The following is a 21781-nucleotide window of genomic DNA, read 5'->3' as shown; positions in this document are numbered from 1 at the left end:
TTCAACTAATGTCATAATGGACCCTCCTCTATCTTAACAATTAGTTTTATTACTCCCTAAGAATTCCATTGCCATGAGGGACCTATCCTCTCTACCTGCCTACATCATAAGGAGTCTTTTAGGAAAAAGAAGAGAAAGAAGAGGGAGGTTTGGATGCAGAGTGACCCAGAGAGATGACTACATGAAATCAGTGGTAGAGAATAGTTTTGCAACCACTAGCCAAGAATGCTAGAAAGATAACTGGGAGTTTAAAGGAGAAAAGAAAGGGCTGCAAAGGAAAAAGAGGGGGAAAAAAAGAAACAGAAAAGAGAAAGCCTTTCGTAGGTCTTGCAGAGGAAGTCCTGCCAACACCTTATTAGACTGTTGTCCTCTAGAACTGAGGGAAAACATCTCTCTTTTTTTTTAATGTCATTAAGTGTGTACTAAGTGTGTAGTTATTTGTGATGACGTGTTTAGCACTGCAACACTAAGTTATGGATGCAAGGAAGATTCCTATTGTTTTATAATTATTGAACATTTTAAATTGACTCTGAAACAAATTTGTGCACCCATTTTTGTTTTCTGTTTAAAAAATAAAACAAAATAATTTTATATCATGGTTCTTACTATCTCTTTTAATAGCATTTGAAAGAGATTTTACCAATTTGTAGTTGGTAACAAAGTTCATTTGTATATTTATTTAAAGTCAAACACATGGACAGCTTAGTGTTTGAATTACATAGGAAAGTTAAAATTGACTGCACAACATTAAGTAATATGCATCTCTTTCTGAAAGAACAGTTATATTGATGAAAACTGTGATAAAGAGGAAGTAAACAATGAATAATAAAGCCATTCTGGCTGCAATGAGAGAGTGAAGGAGTAAAGATAAGATGAAACCCTTCAGCAGAAGGGATTGGAGAGTTTTAATGTGTTTACAAGTGGGGATTGAGCTTCTGTGTGTGTGTGTGTGTGTGTGTGTGTGTGTGTGTGTGTGTGTGTGTATGTGGCGGCCATGAGGGTGAGAGATGGGGGCAGTCATCACCTGAATCCTGCTTCTGTGCTTAGGAATTACTCCTTGCAAGCTCTGAGGACCATATAGGGGTGCAGAGGATTGACCCTAGGTCAATCGCATGCTAAACAAATGCCTTACCAGATGGACTATCTCTCAGACCCCAGGAAATTAAGCCTCAGTGTTCAGAAAGGATCCAAGGTAAGGATGGCATGGATCCTTACCACTAACACAGCTTCTCTATGTACTTGAAAAGACATCCATGGCCATGGCAGGGAGAGAGCAGAGCTGCTCATGTCAATGGGCAAAGACAGAAAACATCTCACTGGGCCCCACAGCTTGAAGATGAATTCTGTTCAAAGAACTTCCAACTTCCTGTGAAAAAGGTATATTGTAACAATGTCATATATTAAACAACTTGGTTTAGATTCTACATAATTTAATTTTAGAAAAAAATATCATTTATATAAACCCAACATTGTAGAGAATCAGAAAATCATTCTGACTATATAAAACTGGTATTTTTTTTAGTGCTTATACTTTCAGGACGCTTTTGTAATTAGACTCTGAATGAACTTTGTAGCATAGACATAACACGATCCAAATAATTCTCTCCCCCCCCTTTTTATTTTGTAAGTACTGTGACTTAAAATACTGTTCATGATAGAAAATATATGTGTCTCACCAGCCCTACAAGGCAGCTGTCAAACTATGCCTAATGTCCACATGATGGACCTGGTGCGGGAATGATCCCCACCAGCAGTGTTCTTGGGGAGTCAAGTGAGCAATTGCTCTTTGAAAGATAAGCAAAGTCAGTCCTAATCTTGGCCAAGTTTGCCAGGAAAGTTGGTTTTCTCTTGCAGAAAAAATTTCCTTCACCATTTTAGAAAGAGACAAAATAGTGAAGTAAAATAGCCTATTTGGAGAAGTTACCAATTATCAGTAGAATTAATGGGGATGGGGAGAGAAAGAGAGGAAGACAGAGAGAAGAAGAGAGAGAGAGAGAGAGAGAGAGAGAGAGAGAGAGAGAGAGAGAGAGAGAGAGAGAGAGAGTCAAATTAGAATATGGGCTTCTCCACAGGAGAAAAACTATATATCTCAGGGTTATCTGTGGGCAAATCTCCAGGGAACAGAATATTCTCCTCGTGCCTTTACAAAATTAGTTTCGGCAGTAAGGCTTCCTCCAAACTACCACTGCGTGGGTAAGACTAAGTCTTCTGCTAGGGTGTTGTCAAGGGGAAAGTTTTAGCATCCTGATGATCTTTTCATAATCTTATCATGACCTTTAGATTTTCTTGAAGGTCTCTTTTTCCAAGGGGTCTACTCGTTCCTGGATTGTACCTCAATTTCTGCATCTACATGGTGCCTCATATTTTCCCTACAACCACAGGGGACTCAGTATTTGCATTTCAAAGGGAAGTGGTCTTCCAGTCTTGGGCTACTTCAGAGCAGTTGACTATGCAGTTTCCCTAAAAAATTCCTTACTTGAGCCTAGCCTATCTGCCTGCAAAAAAATTAAGTGCTATTATTTTTCTTAGAGTTTTTTTTTTCTTTTTTCTCTTGAATCACACCCAGAAAATGCCCAGGGGTTACTCTTGGCTCTCAAGTGGCCAAGTGGCCCTCCCGTTGATCGTCGATTTGCTCGAGCGGGCCCAGTAACGTCTCCATTGGAGACTTTGTTGTTACTGTGTTTGGCATATCAAATACTCTCGGTAGCTTGCCGGGCTCTCCGAGAGGGGCAGAGGAATCGAACTCGCAGTAGGCCATGTTGGTCGCTTGTAAGGCGAACGCCCTACCTGCTGTGCTATCGCTCCAGCCCACTCTTGGCTCTACACTCAGGAATTACTCCTGGTGGTGCTTGGGTGACCATTTGGGATGCTGGGAATCGAACCCAGGTTGGCCGCATGAAAGGCAAATGCCTAACTGCTGTACAACCCCCTATTTTTCTAGTTTAGTGGATGAGAACATTGAGGCACGGAAAGATAAATTAATGTGCTAAAAGCTGCAGGGCTATTAAGTGGGAGATCAGAACTCAAAAGAACCAGGTCCAGAACCCACATTCTCTGGCACTCCACATGGCTTAGCAAAGGACTGTGGACAATGACCATGATCACTGCATGGATTTCCCTTGTTTCTTGATTTCAACTCTGAAATGTCTGCATAAATTTATATTTGAACTCCCGCAGTGTATTTGACCAAAGGGCTCAATGAGCCATTTGGGAAAATATTGCAGGCAGATAGATAAGGGGGGTTGGTAATGAGTTTTCAGGAATTAATAAGAAACAGAAGGAATTGCCTAGCCCTGAGTAGCCCCCAGGCATAAGGAACACATCTTTTTGAGATGCAAATACCCATCTCTTTGGAGAAGGAGAGAGGAGAGCAAAATACAGAGAAGGGTGGACCCTTCAGAAAAGGACAAGCTAGGGAAGAAATCTAAAGGTCACATGAATATGAAAGGACCATCAAGAGCCCAAGACTCCCCTCCTGTGGCAACATCCAGATTAATTGATATGTATGCAGAGAACTCCAGGCCAAACAATTTGGAGAAATTGCAGATAATTGCACATAAGACTTAGTTATATTCACCTAAATGTATCAGACGTTATACTTTTCTCAACATGCTTTGTCCAGCTGTAGTCTTAAAAAGGCATCCTTCTGAGAAAGAAAACAAAATAAAATAAAGTACATAATTGAGTTTTAGAGTAAAGTTGGAAATGGTTTCACAAATAGCCTGGAAGGATTATTAGTTTAATTTCCACCCCCAGCTGAAATGACTCTCAACATTATCTTTCAATTGAAGTGTACATATACTTGCCTAAGTAACAGATGGAAGGTCAGTCTAACAGAAAACCAATTATCAAGTGTGAAATGCAAGCTGCTTATTACTTTTATATACACACACACACACACACACACTCACACACACACAAACCCTGCTCCTGAAAAGATACATTTGCAGTATGAAAAAGCATTTGAAAAGAGAAATCTATGGAGACATATTCCTTAGCTTTCATCTCTTGTTGAAGAAGCTGGAGTTGATGTACTGTTCATTGATCTTAACTTGAGAACTAAAGGCATAAGAATTCTGATTTGACAACTGCTGTGATGTGGTAACTGAAATGACTTGAAATGTTGAATAATCTAAATGTATCCTTGATCAAATTTGTGTAGACAAAAAAAAGCCAAGTTGAATTTCAATATATTGGATTTCATAGTTTTTTGTTTTTACATTAATTATTTATCTTTCAAATTTTGGTTCCTTCCAGAATACTTAACTAAAAATAATTGAAGTTACACTTCTCATTAGGCTCTTTATTGCTGATCCGTTCCTATCCTACTTCCATTGTTATTGTCTGGGTAATTTTTACTGACTTATTATCCCACTCAAAATCTTTGTGAAGTTCCCCATATGGCATCCCCATGCTTTGGGTAGTGTTTCATGAGAGAGAACAGATATGTAGGAGCAATACCTATGGAGATAAAGTCTTACTGACTTGAATTTTATTACAAGCACCATAACTAGTATACTACATACTTGGTATGATCTTAGGATTTTTCAGATAGGCCCTGATTTCCAAACAGATCTGCCCTTCAACAGTTCTTTCTGGAAGCTGGAGCGATAGCACAGTGGGTAGGGCATTTGCCTTGCACGCGGCTGACCCGGGTTTGATTTCCAGCATCCCATATGATCCTCCCAGCAGCGCCAGGAGTAATTCCTGAGTGCAGAGCCAGGAACCCCTGTGCATGGCTGGGTGTGACCCAAAAAGCAAAGCAAAGCAAAACAAAACAGAACAAAACAGAAAAAAAAACCCCAATTCTTTCTGGAACCCCATTTCATGCTAAAGGACCACCAACCCCATCAAATTTCTCCATAGAGCCCTACTTCCTCTTTATACCTCCTAGTTATAAATAACACTCCTTTCGATCTTCTCAACTAATTCACTTTTTCTGAATGACCAGAGGAATTATCACATTTTCTCTGCCTCCTCTCTTCCCTGTATACTTCTGCGCCAAACACATCAAAGCATTTGGATAATTATTTACATGCCTAACTATATTTTCTAATCTAAAAGTTCCTAAAAGGTGGAGAAGACCTAAGACCAAACCTCAATATACATTCTTTTTTTTTTTTGCATGGCCACTACTGACTCATTAAGTTATGTTAGTTTTGTCTACGGCCATAGCACCCTGAACGCGCCCGATCTATCTGATCTCGGAAGTTATGTTAGTTTCAATCAGCCCATCATAAGCTGAAAGTACATTTAATGCACCTAATATATCAAATAATATACCTTAGCTGGACCTACTTTAAGCTTTCTCAGAATAGTTATATAAGTTGACAGTTGAGCAAAATCACAAAATATAATTATATGATTTTGTAATAAAATACTGAGTCACTTGATCACTTGACATCCCGTTACTCATTGATTTGCTTGAGCAGGCGCCAGTAACGTCTCCATTCGTCCCTGTTGCGTGCTAGTGTAGCCCAATGGCATCTCCTCGTTCTAGGAACACGGACAAGGCTAAAAACCGATCGTTCAGGGTCTTGATGAAGAAGTCTGACAATCTCATAGGTGGGCAGCCACAGGATCTTTTGATGTCCTGTGGAATAGTCCAGTGGTTGTCTTCAAACCTCATTACGTGTCCAGCCCATCTGATTTTCGATGCCTTGGCAAACAAGACAGTGTCCCTGGTTCTTGACCATCGACGGAGGTCGGAACTCTGAATTCTTTCTTTCATTTGAGTGAAGCGTAATAGTCCAAGCATAGCCCTTTTGATTCCTTTTTGGGAGACCCGAGTAGCATTCTCATTCTGTTTTCGTAGGGCCCAGATCTCTGAGGCATATGTTAATGCAGGGAAAACAGTGGAATCGAAGAGATGTGCCCGGAGCCAGAGGCTCTTCATCCTCTTAGCTATTTCTTCGACTCTCTTGAGGGCATTCCAAGCCGCTTTCTTCCTCCTGCACAACTCAGGTGCCAGGTCATTTGTCATGCTGACTTCTTGACCTAGGTACACATAACTGATGCATTCGGAGATTTTCATTCTGTTGAGAGTGAACAGACCGTCAGGAACGAGGCTGTTTCTCATAAACATTGTCTTCGTGAGATTCACCTGTAGTCTGAACTTTCCATACTCACGGTTGAAGTCGGACAGCATTTGTGCCGCTTGGCTGATGTTTGGTGTCATTAGAATGATGTCATCAGCAAAGAGGAGGTGGTGTAGTTGCCGACCGTCTATCTTCACTCCCATTCCTTCCCATTCCTGTCATCGAATACTGACTATCTCTTTAATTTATTGAATGTTGTACTGAGAGGACAAATAGAATGACTGGATGGTTTCTCACATTAACATACACAGCCCAAAGCATACAGCTTAATGAATATTTGAAGCATCAAACTAAACTGAAAAGTTAGATGAGAAAGATGCTGCAGTGGCACAGTTTACAATTTCTCTTCTGTTGATATTCAAGAATAATTGGTGGAAGACACAGCAGAACGCGGTTGTTAACCATCAAATTTTGTGGCTGACAGGGAGATGTAGCTCACTCCAGATATCCAACCTCATTCACTATAGCAGTGTCCTCCTGTTGTTCATCTATTTGCTTGAGCGGGCACCAGTAATGCCTCCATTGTGAGACTTGTTATTTTGTTTGGCAAATCGAATACACTATGGGTAGCTTGCCAGGCTTTGCTGTGTGGGTGGGATACTCTCCGTAGCTTGCCGGGCTCTCCAAGAGGGAGAGAGGAATCGAACCCTGGTCAGCCATGTGCAAGGCAAATGCCCTACCTGCTGTGCTATCGCACCAGCACATTCAAGCTTATAGCTTAAAAAAAAAAGATCAAAATTAAAAAATTAAAATTCATTTCTGCCAAAAGTGAATCACTTTTGCATCATCATAAGGCAGAAAGATCCTAAAATGGAACCATTGTAACTTTGGGGAATCATCTATACTTTTTTTTAAAATTTTATTGAATCACCATGAGATAGTTACAAACTATTTTTTGTTTGGGTTACAATCAATGTGTTTGGGTTACAATCACGCAATGATCAAACACCCAACCCTCCACCAGTGCATATTCCCCACCACCTATATCCCCAGTATACTCCCCTTTCCCACCCTCCCCCTGCCTCCATGGAAGACATGATTCCTCATAATCTCTCTCTACTTTTGGGCATTATGGTTTGCAATACAGACCCTGAGAGGTTATCATGTTTGGTCCTTTATCTACTTTCTGCGTACATCTCCCATTCCGACTGATTCCTCCAGCCATCTTTTTCTTGGCAATTCCTTCTCTGTTCCAGCTGCCTTCTCCCCTTTGCTCAGGAGGCAGGCTTCCAGCTATGGAGCAATCTATCTGTCCCATGTATCTACTATCCTTAGGTGTCAGCTTCATGTTATGTTGTTTTATACTCCACAAATGAGTTCAGTCCTTCTATGTCTCTCCCTCACTTTCAGACTCGTTTCACTTATCATGATACTCTCCATGTTTATCCATTTATAAGCAAAGTTCATGACTTCATCTCTCCTGACAGCTTCATAGTATTCCATTGTGTAGATGGACCAAAGTTTCTTAAGCCAGTCATCTGTTCTAGGGCACTGGGGTTGTTTCCAGATTTTGGCTATTGTGAACAGTGCTGCAATGAACATATAGGTACAGATGTCATTTCTACTGTGCTTTTTTGCATCCTTGGGATATATTCCCAGAAGGGGTATTGTGGGCTCATATGGAAGCTCAATTTCTAATTTTTGAAGGACTGTCCATATTGTTTTCAAGAATGGCAGGACTAGTGGGTATTCCCACCAACAGTGAAAGAGTGTTCCTTTTCCCCCACATCCATGCCAGCACTGGTTGCTTTTGTTCTTTTGAATGTGTGCCAGTCTCTGTGGTGTGAGATGATATCTCATTGTTGTTTTGATTTGCATCTCCCTGATGGCTAGCAGTGTGGAGTATCTTTTCATGTGCCTTTTGGCCATTTGCATTTCTTTTCTGAGGAAACTTCTGTTCATTTCTTCTCCCCATATTTTGATGGGGTTGAAGGTTTTTTTTCTTGTACAATTCTACTAGTGTTTTGTATATACTGGATATTAATCCCTTATCAGATGGGTATTGGGTAAATATTCTTTCCAATTCTGTGGGCTCTTTCTGTACTTTGGTCACTGTATCTTTTGAAATGCAGAAGCTTCTTAGTTTGATGTAGTCCCATTTGTTTATGTTTGCTTCCACTTGCATGGTCAGTGCTGTTTCATCCTTAAAGATGCTTTTAGCTTCAATGTCATGGAGAGTTCTGCCTACATTTTCTTCTTTGTACCTTATGGATTCACGAATAGCTAAAACAATCCTTGGGAAAAAGATGATGGGTGGCATCACCCTCCCTAACTTCAAACTTTACCACAAAGCAGTAGTAATTAAGACAGCATGGTACTGGGTTAGAAAGAGACCGCAGACCAGTGGAACAGAGTTGAATATTCTCTAACAGACCCCCAAATATATGACCACTTACTCTTTGACAAAGGAGCAAGAAATGTGAAGTGGAACAAGGAAAGCCTCTTCAACAAGTGGTGCTGGGAAAACTGGATATCTACCTGCAAAGAAATGGACTCTGACCTCTGTCTAATTCCAGTCACAAAAGTCAGATCAAAGTGGATTAAAGACTTCAATATCAGACAGGGATCATCTATACTTAGTTTGGTGCTGAGCAAACACCAGGCACTTAACAAACGTTTTATAAATTGTTAAGGAATAAGTTGCAGCTGAATTTTGAGATAAATTTTAACTTCTTTCAAGTATCTAAATATTCTCCTTCAGGTGGCTGCTCAAATGCTGCCTTATATAAAACGAACCTCTCCTCTCACCCACCTGAAACTTCCATGTGCTGCTTTGTTTTTCTATGACATGTACTACATGTTTTTTTACGGACTGCCTTTTTGTCTAGAATCATTGTCCAGAGCTCTGCTAGGACTCTAACAGAATGAAGGCACTATGAGATGCCCATCCTTTACCCCTAAAGAAGACCAAATTGCTCAACAGAAAAATAATACCAGAATCCACTATCTTTGGTCACAAACAGCATCACCATATACAGGATGAACATATTAATTTTTTATTTTTGCTGACTAGACTGGTATGCCAATCTAAGCTTCATCTACCATCATGTTCTGTATTATGTTTTTCATTTATCAGTTTATCTACTGGGCTGAGTTGTGTCTTTCTGAAATTCAACTCTTGGAATTCTAAACATCAGTACTTTATATGTGACAGTGTCTGGAATCTTTATAAAAGGTAACACATTTGAGGCCCTACCAGTAGAGCAGGTAGGGCACATGTCTTGCACATGGCCAACCCAGGTTCAAACCCTGACACCTTATGTAGTCCTCTGAGCACTGCCAGCAGAGAGCCAGGAGTAAGCACTGAGCACCATTAGGGGCGATTAAAAACAAAACAAAAAAAAAGTCATTAATCGAACAAAAAAGTCATTAATCGAAGCTCAAATCAAGAGAGTAGATCCTGGGGCTGGAGCAATAGCACAGTGGGTAAGGCATTTGCCTTGCACGCGACCAACCTGGGTTCGATTCCCAGCATCCCATATGGTCCCCCGAGCACCACCAGGAGTAATTCCTGAGTGCAGAGCCAGGAGTAACCCCTGAGCATCGCCAGGTGTGACCCAAAAAAGCAAAAAAAAAAAAAAAAAAGAGTAGATCCTAATATGACTAGTATGTGAGAGGAGGAAATGAGGACACAGAACAGGCTTGGGGAAGTCCTTATAAAATACAGGTAGAAAACAGGGATGTGTAAGCCAAATAGGGAGTCTCAAAAGATGCCAATCTTGAAAACATCTTGGATTTCTAGCTTTTAGAATCATGGGAATATAAGTTTCTGCTTAAGTCACCTAGTCTATGACATCATATAAGAGCATCCCTCGCAAACTAGTACAGGTGAAATAATCTTATTTCCCCCAGGAAAAAGTAATCAGAAATTCCACACAGGAAAAAAGAAATATTTTTTCTTGACAAATCAAAAACAAAATTTGCTGAGAATTAGCTTTGGACACACACACACACACACACACACACACACAAATACTCTCTCTCTCTCTCTCTCTCTCTCTCTCTCTCTCACACACACACACACACACACACACACACACACTTTACCAAAAACTCTTCCTTTCCAGGTCACAACATGTGTGCTCCTTAGTTGTTTAGCAGTTTTCTTAGAACCTCTTGTGCTCTTTGAGTTTGTGCAAGGAAGCGTTGGGTGTGTGATCGAGCAGGAAGGAAGTGCGCAGCTCACTGGGGAGAGGGACCTCCACCACAGTGTTGCTCCAGCTGCAGTCTGCTGCCCCCTACTTGGACAAAAGTCTCTTCAGTCCATAATCAGGGTGACTTGGGAATCCTAAGAGGACCCAGATCTTGCTCAACCAACTCTGGATTGGATTCATCACCATCTTTTCCTTTCATGTCATTCTGTCTCCCACCTGTCTCCCAAGTCAGCGAGCGCGTGATGGTGTGCATGTGCACACGTGTTTAAATCACTACTGTTGAATGAAGCGCATTGCTAACAACTACAAAACAAAAACGTGTAATAATAATAGCACACCTTCCTGCACAGATTTTTTTTTGTGTAAAATACAAAGCATACAAATAAGATCATGCTTAAAACTCCCTGGAAACCTAGAGAGAGAGCTCAATGGGATGGAGTGCATTCAAGTCAGCAGGCACAGAGCAAGCACAGAGCAAGCACAGAGCTCAGCATGGCAATGTTTCCACAAAGAAACAAAAGAACAAATAAAGTCCTCTAACTTCAAAGTACCATTTCTACATGCAACTTGGAAGATCTGTTTTGCTTTTTTAGTCACCTGGTGTGCAGAGATAATGAATTGAAATAACATGTTAGGAAACCAGGAAATATACTTTTTTGCGGGTTTTGAAGGTGAGAGATGTACTGATTATCCCGACAGATTTGCAGGCCACTGATACTGATAAGCTGAGAATAGGGGCCAGACATCTCGGAGTCCTCCTTGTGTGGGAGACTTTTCTTGAAAGGGGGACGAGACTGAACAGAGTGGCTCTATTTGGATTCTCTGTTGGATGTCCACTCAGCCTGCTGGGGCCATTTGAGTGGTGAAATAGCAAACTGCCTAATAGTTTCATTATAAACATGTTTATACCTTTAGATAAAAGACTGAATACTAAACAGAGGATTAAATGGCTGATGATCTCTGCAGCCCTAGTGTCTCTCTGTTCCACTTTCCTAGCTTAGCTAGAAAGGGAACAAAAAGGTTTACTACAGAACACACACACACACACACACACACACACACACACACACACACTGCCTCTGCTGCTCCTTATAAGAATACAACATGAAGATATTAGGACAATATGAAAAACCTTCGACCTTCTTTTCCTGCTCAGAACTAAAAGACAAACCCATCATTTTCAATGTAGACACTATTTTTTTCACTGACGGGAAACTTTTCAATTTGACTTCATTGATTAAAAAAACTAAGATTATCAAGCAACAATAGTTGACAAGTAAACTGGCAGAGAAGTATCTAAAATGATTAAATACTTAAAAACTATGGATAGCTTTAAAAAAATACTAGATGTAGCAATAAGTAGGTAGGCTAGAGGTGACATAGGCACATAGAGGATCTTGGGCACTTTGATGGTGGAGGGATGTGTGGTAACTATTGGTGCAATACCAAATACTTTGATGCTAACATAATCATTCTGCTTAACCTACAACTAAAATGAACTATAGAGCTGGAGATATAGTACAGTGGGTAAAATGTTTGCCTTGCACATAACTGACCATGGTCAATCCGGGTACCCATTATGATCCCCTGAGCACAGTCAGGAATGGTCCCTGAGTGCAGAGCTAAGAGTAAGCCCTGAGCATAAACAAAAATTACCCCAAAACAAATTAAAGATATGAACTATAAAAAAATTTACTAGAGCCAGAGAGTCCAGTGGATAATACACTTGACTTGCATGTGGTCAACTCTGGCATATTACCCAGCACTGCATATGGTTCCCCCAAGCACCACTAGAGTTATCCCTGAGTTCAAATCAGAATTAAGCCTGGAACACTGCCAGGTGTAATTCCCCCAGCCCAAATAGAATAGAAGCTGTATATATGAATCTGAATCAGAAAATAGAATACAAATAGAATCCGATTTATGAAAGCAGCACGGTCATTGAGCAATGCTGGAACGGGAATTAGTGTGAATGCCAGCAGGTGAAATAGCAGCAGGACCACAGAGAGTCTATTTCCAGCTCCACAGAAACGCCTTCAACAAAAGCAAACAGGTTGCCTGTTTAGTCAACTGGCATCTAGGACAATTTTATCTTTACAGATACAACAGTAGGTTGGAAGCTCATATTTTCAACATGACTTTGTAAACGAGGTAAGCCACCCCAGGAAGGTGTACTGAACAGTCAACCTGTGCAAACTGGCAACTGTTCCAATCCTGGAATGGGGTGCAGAGTGTTGTCATGGTGAACACAGGCCAGCACATTCTCCAGGGCAGGACACCTCACTGAAGTGCTGTGGCTACTTGTCATACAGGAAGTTGGCAAGGCAGTGAGGGTTAACCCCAGGGACCTTGAGCTCTCAGGTGTAAATGAGGAAGGTGGATTAGATCCGTGTTTCCTACACTGTGAGTCACAAAGATGGACTCTCTGGGTGAGTTTAGAGGAGCATGGGTCAGACTAGAGCAGGTGGGGTGCTTGCTATGCGTGCGCAGCTGAGCTGCATTTGATACTGACACCTGAGTCCTGCTATGAGTGAGCTGTGAGCACAGAGCTAGGAATAACCCCCTGGGCAGTGTTTGGTGTGCCCCTTGGCAAAAACAAAACATCCTAAAAGGATTCATTACTTTGACATATCTTGGATTATAAAAGTTTTATTACTAGAAACTGGTGGAGGGAGTGTTTTATGTTGTAGTGTGGTTTTTGTTGCTTTGTATACGTTTGGTTTGGTCGTATAGGGATCAGACCCAGAGCTTCATGCCCACAAAGCATCATTTATTTCTCTTACCTAACTACATCCCTGACTTTTAGGTTTAGTTTATTTGGTGGGGATGGGGGGTGGGGTGGGTATTGGGCTCAGGGATTACTCCTGGCTCTGCACTCAGGAAATAGTCCTGGCAGAGTTTAGGGGACCATATGGGATATTGGGGATGGAACCCCATCTGCCGTGTGCAGGGCAAGGGTCCTACCAGCTGTACTATTGCTCCAACCCTTAGATTTGACTTTTATTGAGATTTAATCTAAATTAAGCACTGGACTTCTGCTCCTGGCACCCTTCTTGCTTTCCTGAAAATGAAAGAAGTCAAAGGACACATTGAAGAACTTAAGGCAATGTCAGAGGTTACACTTTGGCAAAAACTGCACTTAGACTTTCTAATTTAAGTAAAACTTGTGTAACGGCAGAGTTCAGATGGGCATCACTATATCAGAGAAAATTTTGATTGAAAGAAAAATTGTGAACAATTTGAGTACAGTTGGCAAAGAGGAAAGGGAGCATAAAGGGGTTTGTAGAAACATCACAATAGGCCCTTGACTTTTATTTAGTTGCTCAGTTTTATGTTGGCTTCCTTAGAAGCAAAGCCTGAGGCAAGGATTCTAGTGGAAGAAATTTGTTGAAAGAATATTCTTGGGAGAAAGGGGATTAACAGGAGAAAAATATAACGGGAGGAAGGTCATACAAGGAGAAACTTCTGCAGCTTAGATTTAGTAGGACCCTACTGGAAACTCTTGGCCACTGTAAATCTCTCCCACCTGGGGCAGAGGTCAGCATTTGTTTATTTTTATTTTGTGGAGTGTGTGGGTATATCGGTGCTCAAGGTTTGCTCCTAGTTTTGTGATCAGAGGTCACTTTTCTGTGCTTGGGAGACCAGGTGGTATCTGGTCACTGTCACTGTCACTGTTCATTGATTTGCTCCAGTGGGCACCAGTATTGTCTCCATTGTGAGACTTTGTTGTTACAGTTTTTGGCATATCAAATACGCCACTGGGAGCTTTCCAGGCTCTGTAGTGAGGACGGGATACTCTCGGTAGCTTGCTGGGCGCTCCGAGAGGGACAGAGGAATCAAACCCAGGTGTGGTATCTGTTATTAAAGCAAATACCTTAAGAGCTGTGTTATCATTACATATCCCCAAGGTCATTCCTTGTACCTTGATACAACGGGCACTCATTGGTAGTTTTCCTTCCTCAACCTTGAGAATCTCACACACACACACACACACACACACACACACACACACACACAGTGTTGCAGTTGCCTAATAAAGTTTCAAGTAACTGAAATAGTTTATGAAATTCCATGGGTTCCTTCTTCTCTTAGTCCTAGAAGTTGATTAAAAGTTTTCTCTGGTGAAGTTTTGATGTTCCCTAGGGGTAACTTTAACAATGCTCAAAGCATTCTTCTCAGTTCCAGTAATTATTAAGGTTTAAAGGAATTTTTTCTTGTAAAAATATTTTCTCTGCAGTCGGATTATTTTCATTTCTTTTTATCAAAAAGATTTTTAAAGGTCACTTGACATATTCAGATGCTTTAAAGCCATATTAAATAAAGTTCTATATTGAATAAAAGGGAGTTATCTTTTGAAAAGATAAAGCTGGTTTCATGGTATTCATCTTCACAAATCTGTCCACAAAGTGAAAAAAAAATTAAGAACGAAAACCTTGGCCTTTCGGATAGTTTTTAATTCTTTACTATAAATCAATCAAAGAGGTTTCTGGGTAATTCTCTTTAGTTTTTGGTATAAAGGGAGAGTAATCTACATCTTATTGTAAAACTAATTTAATTTGCCTCATTATTTCACCATAAAGTCTTCTTCAGCATATCCTTGGAGAATTGTTGAAGATTGAATTTCCTCTTTAAAAAGACTCCACTAGGGACTGTGGAGATAGAATTATGATTAGAGAACATGCTTTGCATGCATGGTATTCCCAAGAGGTACCACGTAGCCTTAAAGTAACACTGCAGCGGCCCTTGGGCCCAAGCATTAAATCATTGGACTTGTTTGGCCAAGTACTGGTAGTGACTCCCAAACCCTCAGAAATTGTTGGGAGCCCCCATCCTTAAAAAGCCTTTAATTCTGGGCTGGAGTGATAGCACAGCGGGTAGGGCATTTGCCTTGCATGAGGCTGGACCCGGGTTTGATTCCCAGCATCCCATATGGTCCCCCAAGCACTGCCAGGAATAATTTCTGAGTGCATGAGCCAGGAGTAACCCCTGTGCATCACCGGTGTGACCCAAAAGCAAAAGCAAAAGCAAAAGCAAAAGCAAAAAAAAAAAAAGTCTTTAATTCCTTTTTCTAAATATTGACCCAATGATAGGAAACTGCTCACTCCATTTCCAAGCATCCTGTATTTCATAAACTTATGTTTGTCCTCCTGAATATTCATCAGGGTAATTGCTCTAATATTTCTGGAAGATCTTCTCAGAGGTTGATTCCTTTCTGGAGATCCAAGCCAGAGCCAAAAAATGTCTAGGCCGGGGACACTCCTCACAGAATCAGTATCAAGTTACACAATTCCTTTTCAAAAAGAAAATTTCTTTTATTCTCTTTGAGTCTTGCAATAAAAGAGGAACTTGAAATAAGGGACAAATCCCACAACTTCTTGTCTTCAGGTTAGACTCTGTTCCTTTTGATGATGATATGGGAGCAGGCATGGCAGGGGTGATGTGGCAAAGCTGCTATTATTATTAATTTTTTGATCATCTTGCCCTTTACTGTGGTTTAGTTAAAAAATCTATGCTTCTGTTTCCCTGATTTGTGCTCTATATCTGAAATTAAGCCCTCGCAGTTCTCAAAACTCCTTCCTTTTTTTAGAAAACAAACCATTAGGCAAACAAAAACACCCACTACAAAATCTTCTTCCTATAGGTTTTTGTAAATGAAAGTGAGGAACTTCCGGACACTCAGGTCTGATATGAGTTTATAAAACTCATTCCATTACTCATTTAACTTCAGATCCTATTCCTTGGAGGGTAGTATATAGATAGGTATCCTGGAGATTATCCAAGAAATTGAATGCTAGAAATGCACAACAAAAAGAGAGGACAGCAGCTCCCAGTTTCCAATATTGCCATGTGCTCACATGCATACAGAATTCAACTGATTGCTGTGGACATAGCAAAAGATTTCCAGTAGGTAGGAGGCCATCCTCATCTGCTCAGAACACATCCTGTTCTTGTTGACAGAAAACAGCATCTCAGATATATATATATATATATATATATATATATATATATATATATATAGGCTGGAGCGATAGCACATCGGGTAGGGCATTTGCCTTGCAAGTGGCCAACATGGCTGACCCAAGTTCGATTCCTTTGCCTCTCTCAGAGAACCTGGCAAACTATCTCGCCCACACGGCAAAGCCTGGCAAGCTACCCATGACGTATTCGATATGCCAAACACAGTAACAATTGTCAGAATGGAGATGTTACTGGGCCCGCTCAAGCAAATCGATGAACAACGGGAGGACAGTGACAGTGATACACACACACACACACACACACACACACACACACACACACATATATCTTAGATACAGCATATATATCTGATATGTATATATATATATATATATATATATATATATATATATTAGTTTTTGAGCCACATCTGGCGATGCTCAGGGTTACTTGTGGATCCAGAGATTCAAATCTGGTCAACCACTTGCAAGGCAAATGCTCTACCCCGCTGTATTATTGCTCTGGCCCCCAAATACATCTGCCATCTGTCTTCTTTCCCCACTCTACCCTACCAAATAACCTCAGGATACATTGTTCTTTTATTACTGACACAAATGATGAATAATTCTTACCACCATCTAATACCAATTCTGTAAAATGCCAAATTGCTAGGATGGAAGGTAAATGCTCCCTCTTTTCGACCCCTAGAATGACTCAGTACCTGCCTCATCTGTGACTCCATTGTTCCTCTTTTGTCAGGCACTCCCTGTTTTGTATCTCTAGGCACATCTCTCTCTCTGCCACTGGATTGTGAGCTGCCCAAGCGTGGAGACTGTGCCTTGTTCCTGTTTATCTTTAGAACAGAGCATTGTGCATACATCCAATATGTGCTCTTTATAGGATTGTAGAATAAGTGACAGCCTGAGTCATACACTTCAAGGAAATTATTACAAGAATGCTGCATAAAAGGAATGGGAGCATGGAAAATTGGTGACGGGGATAACTGTAAGACAGCTATTTTAATAATCAAATGTGGCACAGTGAACAGTCAAATGTGGCAGACAGGGTCATGAAGCAGAAAATAAGGAGAGAATTAGTCAGAAAGGAGTCTAGGTTTGGGAGCCATTGTCAAATCTTGGGAGCACTTATTCATTCATTCATCCATCCATCCAATGTATATATAGTATCATGTATACTCAAATAATCAAAACTTCCTGCAGTTTTGTGCTCATCCCCCCCGCCCATACCCTCTTTTGAATACTGAAATGGACTTATTAGAATTGAAGAAACAAAAAGCACACAGGCTAAGATTTCTAATTGCGATAATGTAAAAGCACCTCATATCATCCCTCCATCACACCAAACCAAAATATACCTTTGTCTTAAAAGTTTTTATTTATCTTTATTTTCAATTTTATTTTAAGCACCATGGTTTACAAAACAATTAATGGTAGGGGCTCATGCATAAAACATTACAGCACCACACCGTCCACCGTTGTGTCTGCTTCTACCCTAGCCATTCTGTCTGCTTCCCTCCACAATTGTCCCCATGTTCCTATCCCCATCACCTCCCTCCTGTGGTAAGCTTCCTACTGAGGACCAGCTCTCAATTTCAGTTGTTTTGGGGCATTTGTTATTCCCCTATTATGTTTCTTTATATATCGCACATGAGAGAGATCATTCTGTCTGCTCCTCTCCATCTGATTAACATCACACAGCATGGTACTCTCCAGATCCATTCATGTAATAGCAAATTTTGTAATTTCATCAGTTCTTAAAGACAAATAGTAACCCACTGTTTATAGGTACAATAGTTTCCTTATCCAGCCATCTGTTCTTGGATACCTGGGTTGTTTCCAGATTTGGTTATTGGGAATAGTGCTGCAATGAACACGGGAATGACCTTTATAAATAGTTTTTGGGCTTTTAGGGTAGGTGCCACAAAGTGAATTGCTGGGTAAGATGGAAATTCAATTTCCATTTTTTTTGAGAAGTGTCCATATTATTTTTTAAAAAAAGGTTGAAGCAGTCAATATTTCACCATTAGTGAATAGGGTCTCGTTTCCCTATACAAATTCACACAAATACTTGTTGTTTCTGTTCTTTGTAATGCTTGTCAGTCTCACTGAGGAGATGATATCTCATTGTGGGTTTTTTTCCTGCTCCACCCCTCCCCTCTCATAGTTGTTTTTGACTTGCCTGTCTCCGATGGTAAGTGGTGCAGAACATTTTTTTTCATGTACTTATAAGCAATCTGAAGTCTTCTTTGAGAACATTTCTGTTTATCTCTTGCCCTCATTTTTGATGAGGTTGTATTTTGTCACCCTCCAAATAGCTAAAACAATTCTAGGAAGAAGGAAAATGAAAGACTTATTTTTACCCAACTTCTATACTATGAAGCTGTAGTAATACAGTGGTACTAGAATAAGGATAGACTATCAAACCAATGGCATAGAATTGAGAGTCAAAAGACAGGCCTATGGTGCTATATCACAAGGGTCCCACACACTTGGCAACTAGTCGGTGGAAACTGTAATGGCCAACAGAAACCTAGTGTATTGTTGCCAGACTTAGAAAGTGACCATGATGACACTTCTCTGCAATTTTTTGTACATGAAATGTATTGTTATTTAAGTTCATGGCACTTTTCTTCAACTACACATGTCCAATGATGTCATACTTGATCATTCATGCTTGCACCATCAAGTCCTCGATGCATGCATGCAATGCCAGCATACGTTCATTGAAGGTATGGAGAGTCATTTTTGTCCTTCTTCGTTTTGCCAGCTTAGTTTGGCCCTGAGATTTTATCAGCCTTTTCTTCCTCATCCTTCTTAATGCTGCCATATTGGTGGTTCTTTCAGGGTCAGGGGAATGAGACCCATTGTATTTACTGGCTTTGGAATATCGAATACACCACGGATAGCTTGCCAGGCACTGCTGTGCGGGCAGGATATCCTCAGTAGCTTGCCGGGCTCTCTGAGAGGGACAGAGGAATTGAACCCAGGTAGACCATGTGCAAGGCAAATGCCCTACCTGCTTGCTGTGCTATTGCTCCAGCCCGATACACTGGCTAAACTAATCTATTAAAGAATTCACTCACAGTCATTTTATGACTGAAACCCAGTCATGAACAACTTTGTAATTGTGTCTCTCACTGTGATTAAAAAAAAAATAAAAAAAATAAAGAACTCAAATATACTCTATGTCATATGGTTACTCAGATCGTTGGTTTCTTCTGCTTTATAGCTTTCCCATCCCTCTAGTGCATTTCCTTATCTATACAGATAAAGACAGTTCACTAGTTTCACATCCACATTTCAGACCTTGGTAAAAACAAGGAAGAAAAATAAAGCTTTACTAAAAGAAAAAATAGAAGGATGCTGGGAACAATTTTTCAGTGTTTACTACAGGACTATCTCATACAATGAAGTAATTGTTGTATATGTAAATGTAGCACAACTACATATATGTAAATATCATGTAGCAATGGCTGGAGAATTTAGTGCAATAAGGAAAAAAGCTCAAGGAAATGCCACAGAAATAAGTGGGATCCAGATCAAGGAGTGTCTTCCAAGATTTATTAAAATGTAATGGAAGGTAAATGGAGGACCAACATAGACAGATTTACATTTTGCTAGATTCTTTTTGTTGGAGGAGGAAAATAAACTGAAGATCAATCTGGCAAACTTGCAGGATCCACATAAGAGCTGGTGGTAAGGCAAACTGGGACAGAAACAATGAAGGTAAGAAGATAAAGAAGAATCTCAAAGTTATCTAGAATGCAGAATCAAAAACGCTGAAAATGCTAATAGGGGATATTGGGAAGTGGGGATAAAAGGTGCCCAGCTTTTCTGACTTTATGATTAAAGTAGATTGTTCTGCAATTTTCTGGAGAAAAATTTGTGACAGAGGAAAGCTTCAGTGGGGAAGAGTCTAGATATGTTTTATGGATTTGAATTAAGGAGAGAGATCTAGGACTGATATAAAGAATAGGAAATTATGAGCATATGTCTGATAATTAAATCTAAGGTTATAAATGAAATGACCCAAGAAAACTGGGTTAAGAAGAAAAGGGAAGTAATTGTCATTTGAAGAAAGAAAATAGATGAGTAAGTAACTACATTTATTTAGATAAGATGCAGTATATATAATGAAAGTCCAACATGAGATAAAACTGTGAGTCAGTATGAAAAAAAGGAAGCATCTTTCAATTGAAGGATTAAAGTTGGATAAAATTTAACAGCTCTATCATGAAAGGTTATGGCATCACAGGACTTCCGGGTTGTTTTAAAAGTTAAAACCCCAAATATATTCTTCTCATGAGGGTTAATTCCACAAACAAGTGAACATTAATTCCATATTCAGAAGTTTATTACAATGGTAAAATTTTAAAATCAGTAAGATGAGAAATATGTAAAAAAATTACAAAAGATGAACTCAAGAGAAGCTTCAAATCTTCAACAAATAAGTCAACATGGAGCAAAAGGATTCTTTAATGATACAGCCCCATTTGGCAAAGAAAACAAAAGCAGAAATAAACAAATGGAACTACATCAAATTAAAAAGATTTTGCATTTGAAATAAATAAAACCTAAAACAAAAGACACCCTACTGACTGGGAAAAAATATTCACACAGCACACATCAAAGGACTAATTTCCAAGACATATGAAGCACTCTCAAAGCTCAACAACGAAACCACCAAAAAAAAAAAAAATCTCACTCAAAAACTGGGAAGAACAGATGAACAGACAATTTCTCAAAGATGACACAAAGGTAGCCAACAGACAAAAGGAATAATGTACTTCATTACTGATTATCAGGAAAGTACAAATCAAAGCAACAGTGAGTTATTACCTCACTCCAGCAAGAATAATCTATATCATAAATTTCAGAAACAGAAGTCTTGTGTGGTTCCCATCACTGTGTGGTCCCCCAAGCACTGCCTACCTCAGCAACCCACAGCACAGAGCCAGAATTGACCCCAGAGCAGAATTAGGGTGAGCTTAGTTCCTCTTCCTCTGCCTTCACAAATTCTAAGAACACTAAGTGCTGGCAGGGATAAAAGTGAAATTTTCAATGTCAGAAATAAACAAACAGAGAAACAGAAGGGGAAGAGGATCAATGGTCAGGGACCATGGATGCTTGATAATGTAGAAATGAGATACATCAAAACCACTAAATGGGCCAGAGTGATAGCACAGCGGGTAGGGTGTTTGCTTTGCAAGCTGCCGACTTGGGTTTGATACTCAGCATCCCATATGGTCCCCTGAGCACGACCAGGAGTAATTCCTGATTGCAGAGCCAGGAGTAACCCTTGAGCATCGCCAGGTGTGACCCAAAAAAGCAAAAAAAAAAAAAAAAACCACTAAAGACTGCACTATAAATGAAAAGACTGCACTACAAATGTGGGACACAAACTATAGTAATCAGACCTAAAAAGCATTTGTTCAGATGGACTAAGGGGTGGAACAGAAAGTGAGGACATTGATGGAGTGATGCTGACACTGGTGGTGGATTTGCAGTTGAAAGATGCATGCTTGAAAATCTATTGTTAACAGCTTTGTAA

The sequence above is a fragment of the Sorex fumeus genome, unplaced genomic scaffold, assembly GCF_029834395.1.
Source record: "Sorex fumeus unplaced genomic scaffold, SorFum_2.1 ptg000061l, whole genome shotgun sequence".
Lineage (NCBI taxonomy): Eukaryota > Metazoa > Chordata > Mammalia > Eulipotyphla > Soricidae > Sorex > Sorex fumeus.
Note: the sequence above shows the minus strand (reverse complement) of the source record.